The sequence below is a fragment of the Medicago sativa genome, chromosome 6 (genome assembly GCF_051527215.1).
Source record: "Medicago sativa cultivar Bolivia chromosome 6, Bolivia_mono, whole genome shotgun sequence".
NCBI classification, from domain to species: Eukaryota; Viridiplantae; Streptophyta; class Magnoliopsida; order Fabales; family Fabaceae; genus Medicago; species Medicago sativa.
This window is the reverse complement of record NC_140754.1, coordinates 42,350,678-42,371,519: the sequence shown is the minus strand read 5'-3', so window position 1 is coordinate 42,371,519 and position 20,842 is coordinate 42,350,678. Positions and strand designations below refer to the sequence as shown.

Genomic DNA, 20,842 nt, shown 5'->3' with positions numbered 1-20,842 from the left:
TAATGAAAACAGAAACAACAATAGAGAGAAGGAGAGGAAGAGAGAATATGGAGAAGTATTATTATTCTCTGGTGTATCCTGAATGTTACACATGAGCTCTATTTACAGGGAAATAAATATCTTATGAACTAAGCCCAATAACTTAGTAGTATGACCCATACCCATTTGCTATTTGGACATCCATTATTAATTTATTTATACTATATATAAAGAAAACTACCTCTTTCAACACTTTTTGGCTGACTTTTTCTTTCCAAAAATACCCTCAATTTTCAATACAAATAACACAATAACAAATATAAAAGAATAAATTTAAATATTAAAACAAATGTAACAAACACGATATGAATATATATATTTTTTGTTTTTTTCCTTTATCATTTAAAGAGTGTAACAAACTAGATGGGAACATTTATACTTATTTACGCCCTTAAACAACTTTTTCTATAATAAAATTGTTCTTGGTGTCATTAAAAAATGAATTTAGATTATATTTTTTTATTTTAAATGTATTATTGTCGGTGTCGTTGACATAGATAATCATGATTAGTTTGCTTTTTTATAACTTGAAAGCAACAAACATTTATATTTGTTTTGTGTTTTAATCAGAATCAAAATTTAATAAAAAAAAAACACTGTTCATTTTTCAAACGTTGGCGCATTAAAAAGAGCGGGAAGACGGGCATGTGAGTTCCCGTCTTTTCGCTAGTATTTATAAAAATTATCCTTTTCTTTTTGATAAATAATATTATCTTTTTTAGGTAAAGCGTATTATAGGTTGATAATTTTTTTTAAAGGATTATCGATTTATAATTTATGCATCGATGTATTATATTTTTTTTTTGAACAGGCTAAAATGAAACTTACTAGATTCCAGACCCGTGCGATGCACGGATTCTACCGAATAAAACATGCACGAATAAGTTATAGCGTAATATAAAAAATATAGTGAAATAAGTCATGATAAAAACGTATTACATTAGTCATATCATCTTGACATTAATAAAGTTTGAAAACCGTACATTACACATAAATTATCATTACGAAATACTTCACACATTTGAAGTCACGTTAGTATTTTCACCATCTTCATCAGCTATCAGTATCTAATACTCATCTCTGCTTTTTTTTTTTTTACTTATTCAACCCATCTCTTGAAGTAACTCTTTTTTTTTTTTAGTCATTGTAAATAAAACAACTAATAAAATTATGTCGTTTGAAACTTGATCCAAGCACTATGCCAATTCCTTATCAAATGAGTCAACCTTAATCGTCATGACTTAATTAACCTAACCCGTTCAAATTTGCAGTTTAAAGTTACAAATCACTAATTTTTATTTATGACATCTATGTGTTGGATTCCAATAGCAAAACATACTAACAATGTTAGAAATTATGTTAAGGAAAGTTTGATACCATGATAAAAAAAAAACATGTACAACTTAAGTTGCATCCCAATAATAAGAAAATAGTTAACAATTTAAATCAATTGCTATGAAATTTGGTATTGTAGAAGCTGATATGGGAGCAACAAAGGAAGACCAAATATCTCTGTGTTACTCAGGCATAATAAAATTATCGGAGAATGCAAAAAGAATGACTAAAATCCATCTTAGCAATGAGAAAGAAAAAAACATTTTTTTTAACCTTATCATTGTAATTTATACAATATCTTGTTTTGAATTCTCCTCCTCTTCATTTACCTAGACATCTTTGAGTACATCAAAGACAACCTCAATCTCATTGGCATCTTTAACAACACATAGCAGTGCACTAAAAAAAATCTGCATGATCACCCAAAAATGTATTCATGAAAAATTGACAATTAAGAAAATATCTTGTTTATAAAGTAGTAGTATGTCTTGTCAAAAAAATAAAAAACAAAGTAGTAGTATGAGAATCATATTTGTAAAAAGAAGAATTCCATAAAATGTCAGAGGCAAGGTGTATTAAATTTGTAAAACCCTTAAAAGTAATAACAAATATTAATGTTAAGCTAAGGATAATTCAAACATAGGAGCAACTGAGAAAAATGTTTGTTCTCATCATTCATGACCCAAATAAACATTTTCACAAAGCCAACATGTATAACATATGAGAGAATATGTCTGAAGAATGACAGAGTTGATCATCAAAATCAAAGACCAACATTTTCACAAAGCCAACATGTATAGTATAAATTGTTGCTAGAAAAAAGTCTACAGAAACAATAAATATATACAAACGATGACACAACAGGATAGAAATGAAAAACTCATCAATTAGGAGAAATATTAGGGATTGTTGCATTTTAGAGGGAATTTGTTAGGTTAAATTGCTGCTAACCTAATGCAACATTTTAGAGGGAAATTATTAGATTAAGTTGTTGCAGACCTAATAAAATTAATAAATAAGGATATCACCACCAAAAACGTCACTTCTTCCGCACAAGGCGTGCTAAAAGAAAGCGACCATAATCTATCTATTCTCTAATTATAAAACTTAATGTCAACCAAAAATACAATCTTACCCCTTCTTAATTTTTTGACACGTCATCAAAATTATATCCTTTTGTGTCTTTTGCTTCAACCTCCCTCTATTTTTTCTCTTTTAAAAACAAATTAAAACAAACTCATTCAATGAAACACACTAACTTAATCTTTTTTTAAATAACAAACAAACTTAATCTTTTATTTTCTAATTATCTATTCTCTAATTACGAAACTTAATGTGTACCAAAAATACAATCTTACCCCTTCTTAATTTTTTGAGTCGTCATGAAAATTATATTCTTTTGTGTCTTTTGCTTCAACCTCCCCCTATATTTTCTCTCTTAAAAACAAATTAAAACAAACTCACTCGGTAAAACACTCTAACTTAATCTTTTTCTTAAGAACAAATAAACTTAATCTCAATCAAAATAAATTTGTCTATAATTCAACTTCTAAATATCTAAAGAGTTAAAAACAATTTACTATCTATTATCTTTCTCTAATTATTAAAGTTAATCTTTCTCTAATTATTAAAGTTAATATTTCTCTAATTATTAAAGTTGATGTAATTTTGTAACAAAAAATCCAATTTATTTTATAGCTGTATCCAAACAAATTAAATTATTTAAAACTTGTGATTTTAATTACAATAACCAAAAAAAAATCGTGATTTATTTTAGAAATTCTCTTAATTAAAAGATATCAAAATCACTTTTATTTTAATTTGTAACAAAATGGGTCCTCACTTTTATTTTAATTTGTAACAAAACGGCTCCTGAATTGTTTTTTTAAGAGGTGGTTTTTATCATGATAATTTTTTTTATAAATTATTGAATCTCGTTTTTTTAATCTGTAACAAATTTGTCATGTATTTAATTTACATTTATTAAAAATAAACTTTATGACGTACATGTGATTTTATCTGATCGTGTGTTTCTGATAAAAAACAATAATCAATACATTTCACTTATGAATAATATCAAAAATATAGGAGAAACATTTTATACCCATACTTAAAAAAACACGGGAAAAAAAAAGAGTAAATAAAAAAGAAAAGCACAGGACTTTTCTTTGACAAAAAAAGCATAGGACTATTTCTCACTATTACATATTTTTACATCCAAATTTATTCAATTATATCCAAATGAATGATCACAAATAACATAACTTTGGGAGAGTTACAAAATCTTTCTCATTTATAAATTATACACGGGGTTAGTATTTATTATGAGAAATACAACTACTTTACGTAAAATTACACATGTTCAAGATTACTTCTTTTGTATAAATGATTTTCATATGTTTTTTGGTTTATCTTAATGTCATATTATAAAATTATTATTTTTAATCGTTATTCATTATTAATCATTATATCCTTTCAAAGAATGGTTATAAAAAAAAACACAAGACAAATGTTACTCCCTAATTAATTAGACACTAACTAATATTGCTATACAAATCATACATGGGACAACAATCGGTTACATATTAATTAGTTAAATTGTTTTTTTTTATTTATTGTATCTAGGCTTGACAACAAAACCCATATCCGCGAGTACCCATCTGAATCAAACTCAATTTAACGGGTTTTCACTGCTTTGACTCGGTTTGGGTTTTCCTCGATTTCAAAACACGGGTATGGGATGAGTAACAAGGATATAGGTATACCCTCCCCGAACCCATACCCAAACTCGTCCCGAATGTAGAAAATCATTTTATTGCCCCCTTTTATATAAAAAAAAAACTCAAACCATAAATCATTTCAGTCACACAATCAGAGTCTCGGTCTATCAGATGACACTCACTTCTGAGAGTTCTCTCTATTCTCCATCACCATAGCCATGATCTATCATCATCATTTCTTTGCAGGATAATGCATTGTAACATTGCGTATGAGGCAGAAAAATACTTGTATTTTATTAAAAAAAAATATCCATTGCAGGGATGAGGCAGGGATACCCGAACCCATCAGAGACATGAATGAGATTTGATTTCTTATCCCCGTTGGGTATGGGTAAGGTAGCAGGTAAGTATATGATAGTAGGGTATGAGGATGGGGAAGGTAAAACATGTCCCCACCGGCCCTATTGTCATGCCTAATTGTATATTCTAAACAATAGTGGGTGTAATTATAATATACTAATTGTAATTATAATTTGATATAAGAATCTTACACGATATACATATTTATTGTTTATAAATTCATATAAAAATAAAAAAATGCTAAAAAAATTACAAATATTTTTCAATGTTATATAAAAATCACGGGGCTTATTAACGTCCCCGTTATCATTATTGTGATTTTATTATTTATAATATTTTCACAGATATTTAGTCTATCACTTTATAATATTTAATACTCTCTCCGTCCCGGAATATCTGACCCATTTACTAAAAAAAAGTGTTCCAAAATAATTGAGCCATTTCAATTTTCAATACAAGTAAGTAATTATAATGCTATTAACTTAAATTTTAGTTGTTATAAATGTTTTTATTTTTTAGTTTTTGAGTAGATTTATTTTATTTTAGTTTTTGAGTAGATTTACATAGTATAATTCATTTTTAGAGTAAAATGTTTGTATGATGTTTATGTTATAGTTTAAAGTTTATTGGTTATATTTTAATTTGGTGTTTTAAATTAATTTTTTATTTTAGTTTTTAATTAGATTTACATGTTATAAATCATTTTTAGATTAGATGTTAGTTGATTAATTTTGTTAAAATGTTTGCATGATGATTATGTTATAATTTAAAAATTTTAGGGTTATTTTTATGATTTTTAGAGTCTATGTATAATTTGCACATTAAGTGTTTGATGAAATGTTTGAATGAGTTTTTCATAGATTATTTTAATTTTCTATATGCGTAGATTTGAAACAATGGCCGGATGGATCGACGTTCATGCAACATTCAACGGAGGAGAACCTCAAAGGTTGAAGGTTCGGTGCCTTGATGTAACGTTAAGAGATCTCAAGGATCAACTGAATGAATTCAACCAAGGAGTCAACCCAAGAGACACAAGAAGGGTGCAAAATGTTCGGTATAAACGTCCAAAGCTCGACGAGGGGAGCGTATCATTCACTTGGGTGGAGTTAAAGAACGACGAAAACGTGACGAGTATGTATTGGGAGCACACCAAGTTCCAGTGGATCGATATGCGGGTGACGTTGCTGAGATCAACTGAAGATATCATCAACAACTTGATTCCGCTAGAAGATCGTCATTAGTTAGGGTAAGGTGCATTCAAACTACAACAATTGTCTTACCTCTGAAATGGGGTGATTCAAACTTGCCAAACGGCTAGGACTCAAGCATTTCGCCTCGCGTTCATGTTTTTCCTTTGAAAAGGTTAAATTCTTGTTAGACTGATTTAGATGATGGTATTAAGTGTCAAGGAATGAACCTCATTTCGTTGGCACTTGAATACCATCATCTAAATCAAATCTGACAAAAATTTATTCTTTTCAAAGGAAAGCATGAACGCGAGGCGAAATGCTTGAGTCCTGTTGTTTGGCAAGTTTGAATTTACCCCATTTCAGAGGTAAGACAGTTGTTGTAGTTGGAATGCACATTCCAACTGCAACAATTGTCTTACACTGGATGGGGCAATTGAAACTTGTTAATCGGCAGGTCTCCAACATTCGATGGCCATCTCGAACGATGGTATTCAAGTGTCAAGGAATGGACCTCATTTCGTTGGCACTTGAATACCATCGTTCGAGATGACCATCGTTCGAGATGACCATCGAATGTTGGAGTCCTGCTGCTTAGCAAGTTTGAATTTGCCCCATTCAGTGGTAAGATAATTGTTGCAGTTGGAAGGTACATTCAGGAATGTAATGTAATTGTTTTTTTTTAAATACGTCGTTTATGTAATGTAACGAAACCTGTATCGCAATATTTATTCGAACGAATTCATGCTATTGTAATATTTATGTAATGTAACGAAACCTGTATCGCAATATTTTAAATAACATAAAATAATATTTTTAAAATTTCTAATAATTTTCTACCACAATTCTATTCTAAACAAAATAAAACAAAAAAAAATTAAAAAAAACCAAACTCGGCAGTTAAGTGCCGAGAAAAACCTCGGCAGTTTAGTACCGAGGAAAACCTCGGCAGTTTACTACCGCCGGTTTCATCATTTCCTCGGCAGTTAACTGCCGAGTCGTCCTGAACCCAGAATTTGCAGAACCTGTTGTAGGCAGAACCTGTTTACAATGTGTTTTTACACATTTTAAACACATTGTTTCGATGCCAAACCATAAAGCTAGTCAAATAAAATTACAAACATAATTGAAATTGAATATATAATACGGAAACGAGCAAGTGTCATAAAAAAATGTCATCGAAACAACGTAAGAACAAATGTACTGGAAGTACTAACAAAACGGCCAAATGTCATGAAAATACACCAAGTCCTAAAAATAAATCCTAAAAATAAATCCTGAAAATACATGCTGTCCTACTGCTGGTCCTGGTCATGCTGGTGCTGCTAGTGCCTCCTCCTCGGTCTCTGGGCTCTCCTCCTGGTAATGATCGGCGCGATCTGCTCCCTAACATCCTGCAAGGCCGCATACAGCTCCTGAGGGGTCATGCTCGTCACCTCCTGACCCAAAAACTGATCAGTATGGGCAACAACGCCGCTAACCATGTCATAGGTGTCAGGGGAGCTTCTCGCCTCGTACCGCTCCCACTGCTCTGCAACGATCTGCTCCTCGTTTGGAGGCCTCGGAACATCTCCCGGGAGAAGTGGCAAAATCTGAGGGTGAGACACAACCGTGTACCATCGTACATAGCCCTCTGCCATACGCCATGGTTGCTCTCCTGCCTGCTCACCCCAATCAGCCGCCTTAAGCATGCGAGGGCGGAAGTCGATGAAGGCCTGCACAATCGCAGCCGGTGTCAGCTCTGCAACATCCGTCGGAGGTCTAGGGACCGACTGGACGTATCCGTACTGCCTCAATACCCTCTCCGGGAGGTGACGGTACACCCTAATATCGCCGCACATGATCCAGCCAGAATACCAGAATACCTCCTCGAAAGGCTGGTACTCCCTGTGCCCTTCGTATGGCCTCCAGCATACGTCATCAAAAGTAATCCGATCAAGTGCCATCCGATACGTGGCCCCCTCTCCATGACCCTTCTGAAGAGTCCACCTCACCGCAACCGGTAAATTTTCAATGTAGTCCAGGTTTGGATCAACAGTGTAAAACTTAGGGAAGTGCGACAAAAACCATGCCTGCACAAACCATACAAATCACAGTTATAAATAAATAAAAGTTAACTAAAAAAATAAAATTTCAATTTAACAAAATAATAATAGTAATAATAGTTAAGAAACAAAATAAATATAAAAAAATATAACAAAATAAATATAACAAAATATAACAAAATAATAATAGTTAACAAACAAAATAAAATTTAAATTTAATTTTTCTTACAGTGAGCAGTGTCACGCTTCCCCCAAGCTGTCTGTCTCCGGGCAAGCAGGCATGAGCTAACTCATCATAAAGGTATGCAAGTGCCATCCCTCCCCACGAATAAGCACGCATCCCCGCGTAGCCGTCCGCCATAGTCGTCAAATAAATCAACTGGATGCGCTTGTTGCTTCTATCCCCAAACAACAGGCATCCAACCAAGTATAGAAGGTAGCACTTCACACAATAAGTCCTAACCCTCTCCAGCTCCTCCAGCTCCTCTGGATCCTCTGTATCCGCCAACAAGTTAGCTCTACCAAGGTGCGTCGTATAGAAATCCCTCAGCTTTGGATAACTAATGTATCCACCATACTCTGTATTGCAGATTTTCTCTGCCTCCTTCCTCGACGCACCCAAGTGAGTCATCAATAGTGCCTCTCCCTCATGTCTCAGCATCTTCTTCCGGTGGCCCAACATCCGCCCTTCAATCGGGACATGCATAAGACATGCGACATCATCCAAAGTCACAATCATCTCCCCCATAGGCATGTGAAAAGTGCTGGTCTCGGGATGCCATCTCTCGCATAGAGTCATCAGCAAAGCGTGAGGCACAGTGGCGTAGCCCAAGTAGACCAAGTCATGTAAGCCACTCGCCCTAAGCGGATCCCAAAACCATCTCTGATTTGGGTTTGGACGTCCGAGACTCAAAATCTTGGGGCCATGATTAATTGGCTTTACAACACGCTTCTTGCGGCACTGGAAAAATAGAAAAATAAACATAGTTTAAACAATGTAAACATTTAAAACTTAATAAATGCTAAAATAAAAATAAAGAAAACATATAAAGAAAATCACATATTAATAAAAGTTGATATAATAATTAAAAAAACATAGTAAGAAAACATATAAAAAAAACATATTAATAAAACATATAAATAAAACATATTAATAATAATTAAACAAACACACACATAATTAAACATATTAAACATATAAAATGGAGAAAACATATTAAGAAAACATATAAAGAAAACATATTAAGAAAACATATTAAATCAAGAAAGAAAAAATAAAGAAAATAATTAAACAAACACACACATAATTAAACATATTAAACATATAAAATGGAGAAAACATATAAAGAAAACATTTTAAGAAAACATATTAAATCAAGAAAGAAAAAATAAAGAAAATAATTAAACAAACACACACATAATTAAACATAAAGAAAGAACATTTAAAAAAACAATACTTACGTCATCCTTATTGTACCAAAGCGGCAATGCCACATGATTGGCATAAGAGTGAAGCAAAGATATGTCCTGCGGTCCTCCAGGAAAGGGAGCGTCCGTAGGCGACACCTCTGGGGCAGCCGCCATAGCAATGTCATCCTCGTCTGGCTCTCCTGGCATATGCGGCTGCTCTGGCATATGCTGCTCGTCGTACCCACCATCAGTCACATCATGGTGATCCTGATAGTTCAGGTACTCCACCTCCTGGGTCGGGTCAACCACCTGCGACTGTTCAGGATGCGCCTGAGAAGCCTCAGATGCCTGAGAAGTCCCTGAACCATCCGCCCTCCGACCTCTTCCCCTCTTTGGGATGTGCCCCCTTTGCCTCTCCTTCCGGTGGCTTTGAGTCATCGCACGCCTACCACCAATCATTTTAGATGGATCAATCGGTGGCTCTTGATTAGACATATCTACACAAAAATTTAACAAATAAACATCATTAAAATCAATACATTTATCTCTAAGTACATAACATTCTAAAACCACATTCTAACCATTGACATCACATTCTAAAACCATTGACATCACATTCTAAAACCACATTCGACTTAAACATAATCTAAACATCATTTCCATCAACTACATTTATCTCTAAGTACATAACTAACTAAAAAATCAATACAATTCTCATTTGGGCATTTTTTCAAACACTTTGTGTGCAAAGTTTCAAACATATTCAAATTGTGTTAATTTGGCATCATTCAAAACCACATTGTACTTAAAACTCATTCAAACAACATTCACAACACCTACATTCAATTATACAGTACATGCAATCATCTAAATATCAATTCCAACATCAACCCTAACCACATGCAAACTACCAATTTTTTTTTTAAAAAAAAAAACTACACAAACTAACATTATGATTAAAAATGAGTCAAGATACTTACTTGTGATTAAATGGAGATGATGCACTTGATTTTGCTCAAAAATCGAAATTGAAGGGCACTTGGGGTGGTTTTGGATGTGTTTGAAGACAAAGAAAGAAACTGGAACTGCTTCTGGTCGTGTTGAACATAATCAGAAAACCTCGGCAGTTAACTACCGAGGAAATCCTCGGCAGTTAACTGCAGCCGGATTTTAAATTCCTCGACAGTTAACTACCGAGGGGGCAAAAGCGTATTTTACATGTGTGTCCCAGCCTTCTCTAACGTGTCAACAGCAATTTTCATTTAAGGATCAGCCCGTGCTTAGCACGGGTCTGTTGCTAGTTAGTCAAGATGTTCAAAACAAAGCCAAAGATGAAACAAAGCCAAAGATGAAAAACTAAGGGATATTTATTTATATTGTCGGAATTTTATTTTATTTAATAATTTATTTTAAAGTTAATTATTTATTATTCTATTCCGTTTTTATTTTGACAAAGTCATTTAGCTTCATCCACGTGTTTTATCATGCCTAATTGAACACGTTACATTACTTAGTCAATCAAAACTAATTTTGGCCTATTTACTTGGCAGTATTTGTTGGTCACTCCTAATTAGTAGAATATACAGTTGTGCAATATGATATTTAAAAGGGCTATATGTATCGGATTCAGAGATAAGGCTTCTTCCTCTCTTATGTTACTTACAAATTACAGTGACCAAGTTCTTTTGTGCCTCAATCAATTTCGATAAGTTTCTCTAATGTCTATTTTATTTTATTTCGATAAATTTCGATAACCTTAATGATTAGGTTAACAACATTTTCTTGGCATAGAATTATTATTGTAAAGTATACTTGACGTTATTAATTCTAATTTTGTGATTATTTTGATCACTAGCTAAAACTGAAAAGCATCAATGGTGTGTTTTTTTTTTTTTTGCAGATGAGGGAGATGTGTTGTGCGTTGCACAATGTTTGAGTGTGGTTTATCTCATTTTTTCATGGATAGTGCTATGTTAGTTTTATTAATTTAAGTTCATTATAGGTTTTTTATTTTTCTGTTGTTGCCTTATGTGTTTGCACTTGTTTAGTCTTACTATTTAATTAAGGAAAGTGTTTGACAAGACCCTTTATTTAATTTAATTTAGCATAAAAGTACAATTATGAAATTAAAATTCCTAAAACAGAAATTGTGTTCCATAATAAATTTCCAATTAGTGAAATGAGGTATTTTTCCTTCTTTATTTTCTCATCTTGGTTCTCTCTTTTAATTTTTCAATCAATATCTGTGCAGATGGAAAGTTGGTAACTCCTCAACCACGTCTGAGGACAAGGTTTTTCCTCTGTAATTGAGTCCAATATGTTAACTTTGGGTAGCATCAAGGAAGCCAGTATTTCTGCTAGGGTTGCAAATATTGACGACCAATTGGATTTGTTATTGGATTTGTTATTGTTGACCCGAACATAGGTGCTCGATTTGGAAAAGGAGAGGTACGTTAAAATGCCTTTTACATTTCTTTTGCAAGTTAAATCATAGCATCAATAAATATTACGATCTTACAACCACTAGGAGATATTATGCAATAATAAAAGTTAAAATTTTATTGATAAGGTTCGTTCTTTGATTCTGTAAACCAACCTTTTATCATTTTATACCCTAAAAGCAACTTTTGAGACGAAATACATGAACTTCATGTAACGCTAAAAACTTATGTCTGATTTAGTAATCACTTTTATATATATATAATGAAAAATATATTGTCAAAAGAAACTATTCATTGCCAATGGTTTAAAGTAAAACTAATGCTTAAAGTAAGTTATTTCACTAATATTTCTAATGTTGAAAATAATTAAAATATCTGACTAATCTCAAACCCAGACCAAGTATAGACAATACACTGGCATATACCCATATTGCTTCCGATAAATTCAAAATATAATGATAAAGTATTCAGAAATAATGTGATATCTCTTTGAGAAAGATTTATCGCTATATTAGAGTTCCGTGTTTCCCTTTATGCATTTATCAAAATTTTAAAATTTTACTTTTACACGTGTTGAAAATATCGTTTGGGTTACCTGTATAGTCGCAAGACATATGAGCATGATTCCAATAATGCCACGATTGGTGTAATGAATTTTGCCTGATTTGAATCCCTTTAGTATGCCAACTACCCCCACCACCGACTCCTATAAAAGAAGCTAATAGATGGCAATAAACATTACATGGATTAATGCAGGACAATGGTTCATGTGCCTTTGTACGATCAATCCAATAGGGTTCAAAATACTCCAAGCCCTTATAAATTTTTATGTTGAATTTATAGGGTCTTGGGATATTTTGAATCCTATTGGTTTATTCGCAAAAAGCAGGTGAACTATTGTCCAACTTTGTTCTATGGACATGTTTATTGTCATATATTAGATTTTTTTTGTAGGAGTATGTGCTGGAGATATTTGGCGTGCTAGAGGGATTCAAATAAGACGAGACTCAATACACCAATCATGTCAATATTGTAATCGTCCTCATGTGTCTTGTTATTATACAGCTAATCCAAAAGATATTTTTAGCAATGTTAATTCTGAAATTTGAAATTTTGATAAATACTAGTTAGTAGTAACATTTGTCTAATTTGATTAATTGTTCTTTAGTGATTGTATTTATCAGGTTAGTGTATTTTAGCTAAAGAGGATCACATAACACACATATATATTGATAAATATTTCTCGAAACAAGTGAACGTTGTCGATGAAAACAAACAAGTAAGTGATTTACGACATATAAACCAGAGAGAACATCGAAGTTAAAGTATTCGCCATGAAGGTCAGATCGGACGTCGTCGTTGAGAGATAGTGGCTTCTATTTCAATAATACTTCTAATGTTGCAAGTAATTAAAATATTTGACTACTTCCAAACACAGGCCAGCCAAGCACAAATAATACACATTATACACTAATGAATATGCATAGTAACCATGTACCCATGTTGCTTCCATATATATTTCAAAGCACTTGAAAATGATAAAGTATCCAGAAGTAATGTGATATCAGTGTGACATGACGAGGATATTCATTTTTCTTGCTAAGGTCAGTGGCGGAACTAGGGGGTGACAAGGGGGATATTAAATGTGTTATATGCAATATGATTTATATATTTTCGTTTTTTTTTTATGGCGGCCACCCCAAACTTTTCTGTCTGGCTCCGCCACTGGCTAAGGTTTGGAAAATTTGGGCCCCGTCCAATGTAATTAGCTTCTCTGAGAAATTACTCTCTTCCTCTGTTATTTATTTATTTTATTTTTTTTAAGAAAACTTCTTCATCTGTTATGTCACTTACAGAATACAGTCGAAGCTCTGAAATAAGGCCCAATGCATCGCTTTATAATAATTTTATGTTTAATATTCACAACGATCTTGACAACATTTTCTTGGCATAGAATTATTATTGTAAAGTATACTTGACGTTATTAATTCTACTTTTATAATTGCCTGTTGTGATTATTTTGATCACTAGCTAAAATTGAAGAGCATCAATGGTGTATTTTTTTGCAGATGAGGGTTGTGTTATGCGTTGCACAATGTTTGATGGATGGTTAGATGCTTCATTTGGATCATTTTGATGTAAATGGCCTAGCTTAAACTTCATTCATCGTGTTAAATATATGAGCATCATCACACTGTAAATTATTTACATCACACCCGTTGCCAGTTCCAACTTTTAAACGGGTTTGCCACTTTGCCTTTAAATCTTGGACAGTATCATCTCACATTATTCACACCACATGATACATCTAATCTCATTACAATTTTGATATTTTTTTTAGATTATCTACACTTATAAACTGTACGTGTTTGGTTCCATTTCAAAAAGGACCAAAATTTTGACATGTATGTTTATTGTTGAGTAGATTAATTCTGCCTCAATAATTTTTGAAGAAGATTTTCATTCTATAATTGATTTTCACACACAAATTTATAGTTCAACTTAATTTTACGTGGGCAATTTGATGGGAATAATACAGTCTTTATCATGTTGGATTTCAAGATGCATCTAATAAATATTTGATTATTGGAAGTTGTAAAACCTTTTGAATACGAATATATCAATGACTATGATGGTATTTCAATGAAATTAAGCATCCTATTCCTACAGCAATGAACGATAATTATATGAATATGTTGTCCATTGTAATATCCCGCTTATCAGTGTCGGAATATTACCGTCGATCGGGCCACAAGATTAGTATAAAGGAAAGTAAGTTTATGGAGTATATTATTAAGTGATGACAGTCAAATACGAGCTAAGTCTCAGAGTCGTATTAAACACGCTTGAGGCAGGGGCATTATGGTAATTGTACACCAAAGGATATTTATTTGGAAAAGGCCCCAAAATATCTCATTCTTCAACTCTTTTCTCTCTCTAGGTTTTTGGCAAAAGATCTTCCTCTCCCTTCTCTCTACTCTCACGCCCTCCTTCTTCCTTTTCTTCCTCAAATCTTCCCAAATCTTCATCCTCTCTTGGCAAGCTTTTGGATTATGTTTCCTTAAGATCTTTTAAGTTAAAGGAAGCTTGAACTTTGTTTGATTTCTTCATTTCTCCTCTCAAGGATGGATTCAAAAGTTAGGGTTTGGGTTGAATTAGAGGCCAAGGCTTTTGATTGATGATTTGGGAGCTTATGTTGATCATGTTGCATGAAATTGGAGAGTTAAGCAAGAAACAACCTTGAGGTTATATTGGAATCAAGAGCTAGGGTTTTGGAGATGAAAGTTTGAGTTGGATTAGGAACTTGAAGGTTGATGAACAAGCAAAGATTATTGTGTTTGGAGTGCAAGAAAACAACAATATTGGAAAGGTATGAGCTAAGATATGCAAATGGACCAAGCTAGGGTTTAGAATGGCTTGAGCTTGGAACTTGGAGCAAACACAAGAAACTTGTTTATGTGAGTTCCTTAGTTAGTGATAACACGCAAAATACATTGTCTAGATAGTTTAATTTTTATTTATTTTAGGGTCGTTTATTGTGTTTTGTATGTCTTCTGGCTAGTACTTTCATGTGTTTCAGAAACATAAGGTGTAAAAAGCAGAAGTGAAGAAAAAGGAGGAAAAAGAAAGAAATCATGTGTCACAAGCCCAACGACCTTTGTCAATTTTTCTGCTCAAGAATTACACTTTAAAAGCACATGAGACACTCAGTTGTGATATCTTTAGCTACCGCAATTTTCAGAACCCTAGTTTTTAAGTTTCAATTTTATTTTGTTATTTCTTGAAAACCCCAGCGACAGCACAATATTATTTTTCATGAACCTTTATTTCTCGGCAATTTTCATTCAGCCCTATGCACTCATTTGATTTCAAATATTATTCCAATTTCAATTACTATTCATAATTCCATTGCCACGTCTATTTAATTCCATCGCTACTTATATATTTGGATTCCCATCATATTGCTGTGACATATATACTTTGATTCCAATTCATTTACTTGTGGCTGCGTCACTCAGTTTACATTTCAATTACTATTTGCTTGCTGCTAGTTGCTGATTGTGTTCAATTAACCAATGATGCGTGCTTGCCTGGCTGATGCTATTCTTGTTTTATCATCATTTCATTTGATGCTTGCCGTAACTATTCTTTTCCTTTAACGTATCCAGCTTTTATACAGGTTCGGTTCCTTTTATTTATTTTTTTTAGTATGAATTCATCAAAGATAAATTTAGAGTATTATTTTAATATGTGTGAGTAGTTAAATTGAGTCCAAAACGAAGGTTCCTTCGTATGACGGAACTCATGTAATATGCGCGCCTTTTTATTTTAACGAGGATCTAAATATTTGTTTTGAAAATTCTGTTTTGCACTTTAAAAAGTCTACTACGAAAGTAGAGACACAGAGACATCATTTACGCGTCGAAAGAGCGAAAACGATATCCAACTTAAAAAAGTCATATTTTTAATTGAAAAGGTTAAAGCGAAAGCACTTCTTTTCTTTTAATTAAGAATTTATTGAATTAAGAAAAGGGAATTTTTAAGCTTGTAACTATACATTACGAAAGTAGGGAGTTACGCGTCTAAAAATTCCGACAACGTATTGCGAAAGCAAACAGTGTCTCTTGTTCAACACTTTCTACAAAAGTTTTATCTTTCTCGTTACTATTTAATTAGCGCAAAGTTACGTGAGTGACGAAAGTCGTCGGAAACTGTCGTTTTGGTCTCTACCTTTAATTAATTAATTAAAATCCATTTTTATTTTCCGCGCAATACCAAACTATTTGGTTTCGCCTTAGATAAACATAGAAACAACAAGAAGCGGTACTTGTTAAATTGGTCTCTGTGGATACGATACTTTTTATACTAAAACCGACATAGCCGTACACTTGCGGCCCTGTCAAGTTTTTGGATACGATACTTTTCTTTTATTTTTATTTTTATTTATTTCCATTGAGGTCAATGTCAGTTTTAAGTGTGGGGGAGGAATTTCCCACCTTAACAGTCTAAGTCTTAATTATCGAGTCAATAAAATGTGTAGTTTTTGCTTTGTTGTCTAATTCTCCCGTTTTATGAACCAATAAAATTTCAAAAAAAAAATAAAAAAATAAATAAATAAATTTAAGGCTAAGTTCGACGATGACTTTGTGCATGTAAACACCTTTTCCCTTTTTAAGTTTCACTAATCTCATATCATGTTTCAATGTGAAAATTCTCTTTTTGAGAAAAGCACAAAGTTGCAGTCTTTGAGTAATTGTGTAGGTTGGTATTTTAAAGAGCACGTTCTAACTTTAATGGTAACTTAGACCCTTAAAAGTCTTTAGAGTAAAAGTAGTATAAGTTTGTGTGGGAAATAATGTGCTTTATTGTTATAATATGTTAAACTAAAATGGGGCGGGAGAATGACACCAACATGTGGGGGAAAGGACACCCTCTCCATAAAGACTTCCTACGCGGAGATGATAAAAAAATTTGCAGCACTACTTAGGGTGATTTTGAATCTAGGAGGAAAGGACACCCTCTCCATAAAGACTTCCTATGAGGATAGATAGCCCCTAAGCAATCTGCAGCCCCTTGTGCTTAAATTGTTAATTTAATTCTAACTAAATTCCCATCTCTCTTATACGAAATGAAGAGAGGATTTTTCTCGGTTACTTTAGTATTAAGGATAGAACATGTTCCTCATAATATCTGTCTTATACAGTAGCAAGAAAAGGGTTGGACTACACACACACACTCACTTGAAACTGTTGTAGGGTTGATGTGATCCTTGAAAAGTGTTTAGGTTGTGATAAATGCATCCTGAGAACAAAGCCTTGAAAAATAAAAATGCAATTGATTTTTAGTTCATTATGTTTTTTTCTGAATTATGTTGTTGTCGTCCCTTGCTTTTTGCTTGAGGACAAGCAATTGTTCAGTTAGTTTCCCTCCCTTTGGGATTATGTTTAAACCTTGTTAATTAATATGAATCATATGATAATTTCTAGGGTTTTAAGTATATGTTTAGTTGCCCCTTTTCTTATCATGCTTGCTATACTTGTGCATACTTGTTCCAGGACTGTTTTTATAGGTTTCTAATGATCCTAAGGGTCATATAGCACTTGGAGATGCTTGGTTTGAGGTTTTTAAGTCAAAAATATCAATTTTGAAGTTGCTGGACTGTCACAGCTCGCCACGGCGAGTAAACTGCTCGCAAGGCGAGCTAGATGGTCGAACAGGGGGTCCTGCTCGCCCCCAACTCGCCATGGCGAGTAAGAGCTCACCTCCCCAGTAATTCCACTCGCCTAGGCGAGCAACACAGTGGGGGAACCCATTGTTTTGTTCGCCTCAGGTCGTTTCGGCGTTTCGCGAGCGGTTTTTCTTGTGCAGTCTTTTAAGAGAAATAAACCCCTCAAACCAAGATCCTAATTGTTAAAGTTTTAAAAGGAGACCTTCTTATAAATGAAACAAGTATTTGGCAAGTATGGTAAAGTATGGTAAGCGAGAGTATGATGTTTGATTTGGGTAGCAAGATAATCTTTAAGGAAAGGGAAGAACTAGAGCCTCGACATAGTAGTCGAGAACTAGAATGATAGCATGAATCACTAGGATGATTAGGAGCGAAGTATGTTATCTTCGCACATGATTAAGATAGATATAGCAAGCATAAGACGTGGACAAGATAGTTATCTCTCCACCATGTTATGAATGAACAAGTATGAACACTTACCGCTGATCGGATCGATCAAGGTTCCGAGGTAAGCTTTAAGCATGAATAGGTTTAACCTAAATAAATGACAAGACCATGACAAGTATAAGTAGGTGGCATGTCTCTTGTTATCCACATCAGGGGGATACAAGGGGTTCTCTTTATGAGAACGATTCAAGCCGTAAGGGACCCGCATGTCACCGAAACCGCAAGACTATGTAATAACTGCATGGCGGTGTTCGTGTCTCTTGTTATCCACTCCAGGGGGATACGGGAGGTTCTCGACCTAAGGGGAACGGTTCAAGCCGCAAGGGACCTGCACGACACCGAGGGAGTTCGATGTACGTACATCGGTCATGTATGGGATTGTACTCGGGGTTACTCCACCCGGGACTTTCCGTACAATGAATCAAGATAAGAATGTTTGTTCAACGCTAACATAATGAATAATGAATTTAGACGCTATTATGTATGATATAATTTTGATCATGAATGAACTCATGTATGTTAAGCTAAGTACAAGTCATGACTAGGACAAGTAAAGAATGTGATGCCGATGACGTTCTTAGGTTTCCCTAATCGTCCGGCTTAGGATGGTGTCATGAACATGTTACATGAAGACCTCGATGCGTTTACCGTATCTTGGCATAGTGGTCTTAGGTTCCCTTGACCGCCATGACACATAAGATTATAGTAAGCCTATAATAAGTAAGATGAATTACGACGGTCCTAGTATGCACCACCGTCTAAGCATGCAAGTCCCCACACACGTATAATCAACCGTCAGGTTGTGAAGTAGACACATGGTGACCGTAGGTTTCCCTTGAGGTTGCCAATAGCCTAGGATTAGATGGAACTCACTGAGACATTATGTCTCATCCCAATCCTATTTTGTTTCAGATATATACAGGATGGACGTCAAGCTAGTTACCGAATGGATGATTCAACAAGTGTTTGTTCGTACCGCTGAGGATGAGACAGACGTTAAAGGATGCACCTTTATGTTTTGAACAAGTTGAGATGTATATTTATGTACGAACACATTTAGTTGTATAATAATATTCATTCGAAATTTTATTGTTGTATATTTTAATGTATCCAGTACTAAATTCAACGCACGTGCTAAACTTTCTAGATACGTCTGGTATGAGTGTTACATCCATATTTTATCTCATGTTTTCATGGATAGTGCTATGTTTGATTAATTTAAGTTCATTATAGGTTTTATATTTTTCTGTATTTGCACTTGTTTAGTCTTACTATTTAACTAAGGAAAGTGTTTGACTAGACCCTTTATGTAATTTAGCACAAAAGTACAATAAAGAAATTAAACTTGCTAAAACAGAAATTGTGTTCCAAAATAAATTTCCAATTAATTCAATGAGGTACTTTTCCTTCATTGTCTTCTCTTCTTGGTTCTATTTTAATTTTTCAATCAATATCTGTGCAGATGGAAAGAAGTTGTTAACTCCTCAATGATGTCTGAGGACAGGTTTTTTCTCTGTACCATTAAGGAAACCTGCACTTCTGTTGGGGTTGCCAAATATGGACGACCGATTGGATTAGATGAAAAGATAAAGGTTGATCTTACTGTTATTTGATTTTTTGTTGTCGATGCGAACATTGGTGCTCGATTGGGAAAATGAGAGGTATGTTTCAATGCCTTTTACATTTCATATGCACTTTAGAAGGATAGATGTATGAATCTTACTGTTATTTTCTTTCATTTCTTTCCTTTTTTTTTGTGTGCTTCAATTTATATTTTCAACAGATGTTGTATTATATTGATATAAAATTATCTTCAAAATAATAATCAATACATAAAAATGAGAAATAATTAAATATTAAAGAGAATAAATAAGAGAGATATCAAATAAACTTATATGTGCTATGTATTATTGTATGACTTGGTCATTGACACATTTCCTTCAATATCCTCCACCGACAATCCATATGAACCCTACACAATAGTAAACCGATATATAACCTGAGGCGTGCTGATCGCACTGTCCTTAAGGATTTATCCGCCTCATAAGCGCAGATCCCCCAGGATTCAGCAGACTCTTCTTGGTTTGAAACCAAGGATGCAGAACTATCAAGAAGAAATATTTTCAGGAGGATGTAACCTAGAGTTATATCTTAGACCCATGGAAAATCTATTCATATATAGCTTGAAGCATAAAAAACCAAGAGGGATTTTAGTAAAATGTGCATCAGTTTTCCTATGAAAAGAACATGGTACTGCCCGTACTACTAAACTAAAATGTGCCTAGCTTGTTTATATAGATGGAAATTGCCAGTTTTATTGTTAGGAAAAATAGGCACTAACTTCTCAAATATAATAGAAACGTGTCTGCAAAAATCAGTCATAAAGCATAAAGTAAAAGCACTATTAAAATCAATTAAAATTGACCGTTACTGTTCAACCAAGTCAACAAAAATAAAGGAGCTTTTTCCTTCAAAAAAAAAAATTAAGGAGCTTTCTGTTATGCTCTTACATGTGTATAAGTAAGTTATAAGGAGTACATCACTCGTAGCACAGAAATGGGGAGCACATTGTACATCCCTTTTGACTTGGTACATTAAAGAAGAAAACAAGTGCTCAAAGAAATTA

The 20,842-nt window shown here is 33.6% G+C and overlaps 1 long non-coding RNA gene across 1 annotated transcript; it reads left to right on the top strand.

Annotated features, from left to right (window-relative positions):
* The first annotated feature begins 10,777 nt into the window (after positions 1-10,777).
* On the top strand, positions 10,778-13,962 carry LOC146915245 (uncharacterized). Its single transcript, XR_015013279.1, has 3 exons — positions 10,778-11,071; positions 11,351-11,547; positions 13,610-13,962. It is a non-coding gene; the product is annotated as an uncharacterized LOC146915245 (long non-coding RNA).
* Positions 13,963-20,842: the final 6,880 nt, after the last annotated feature.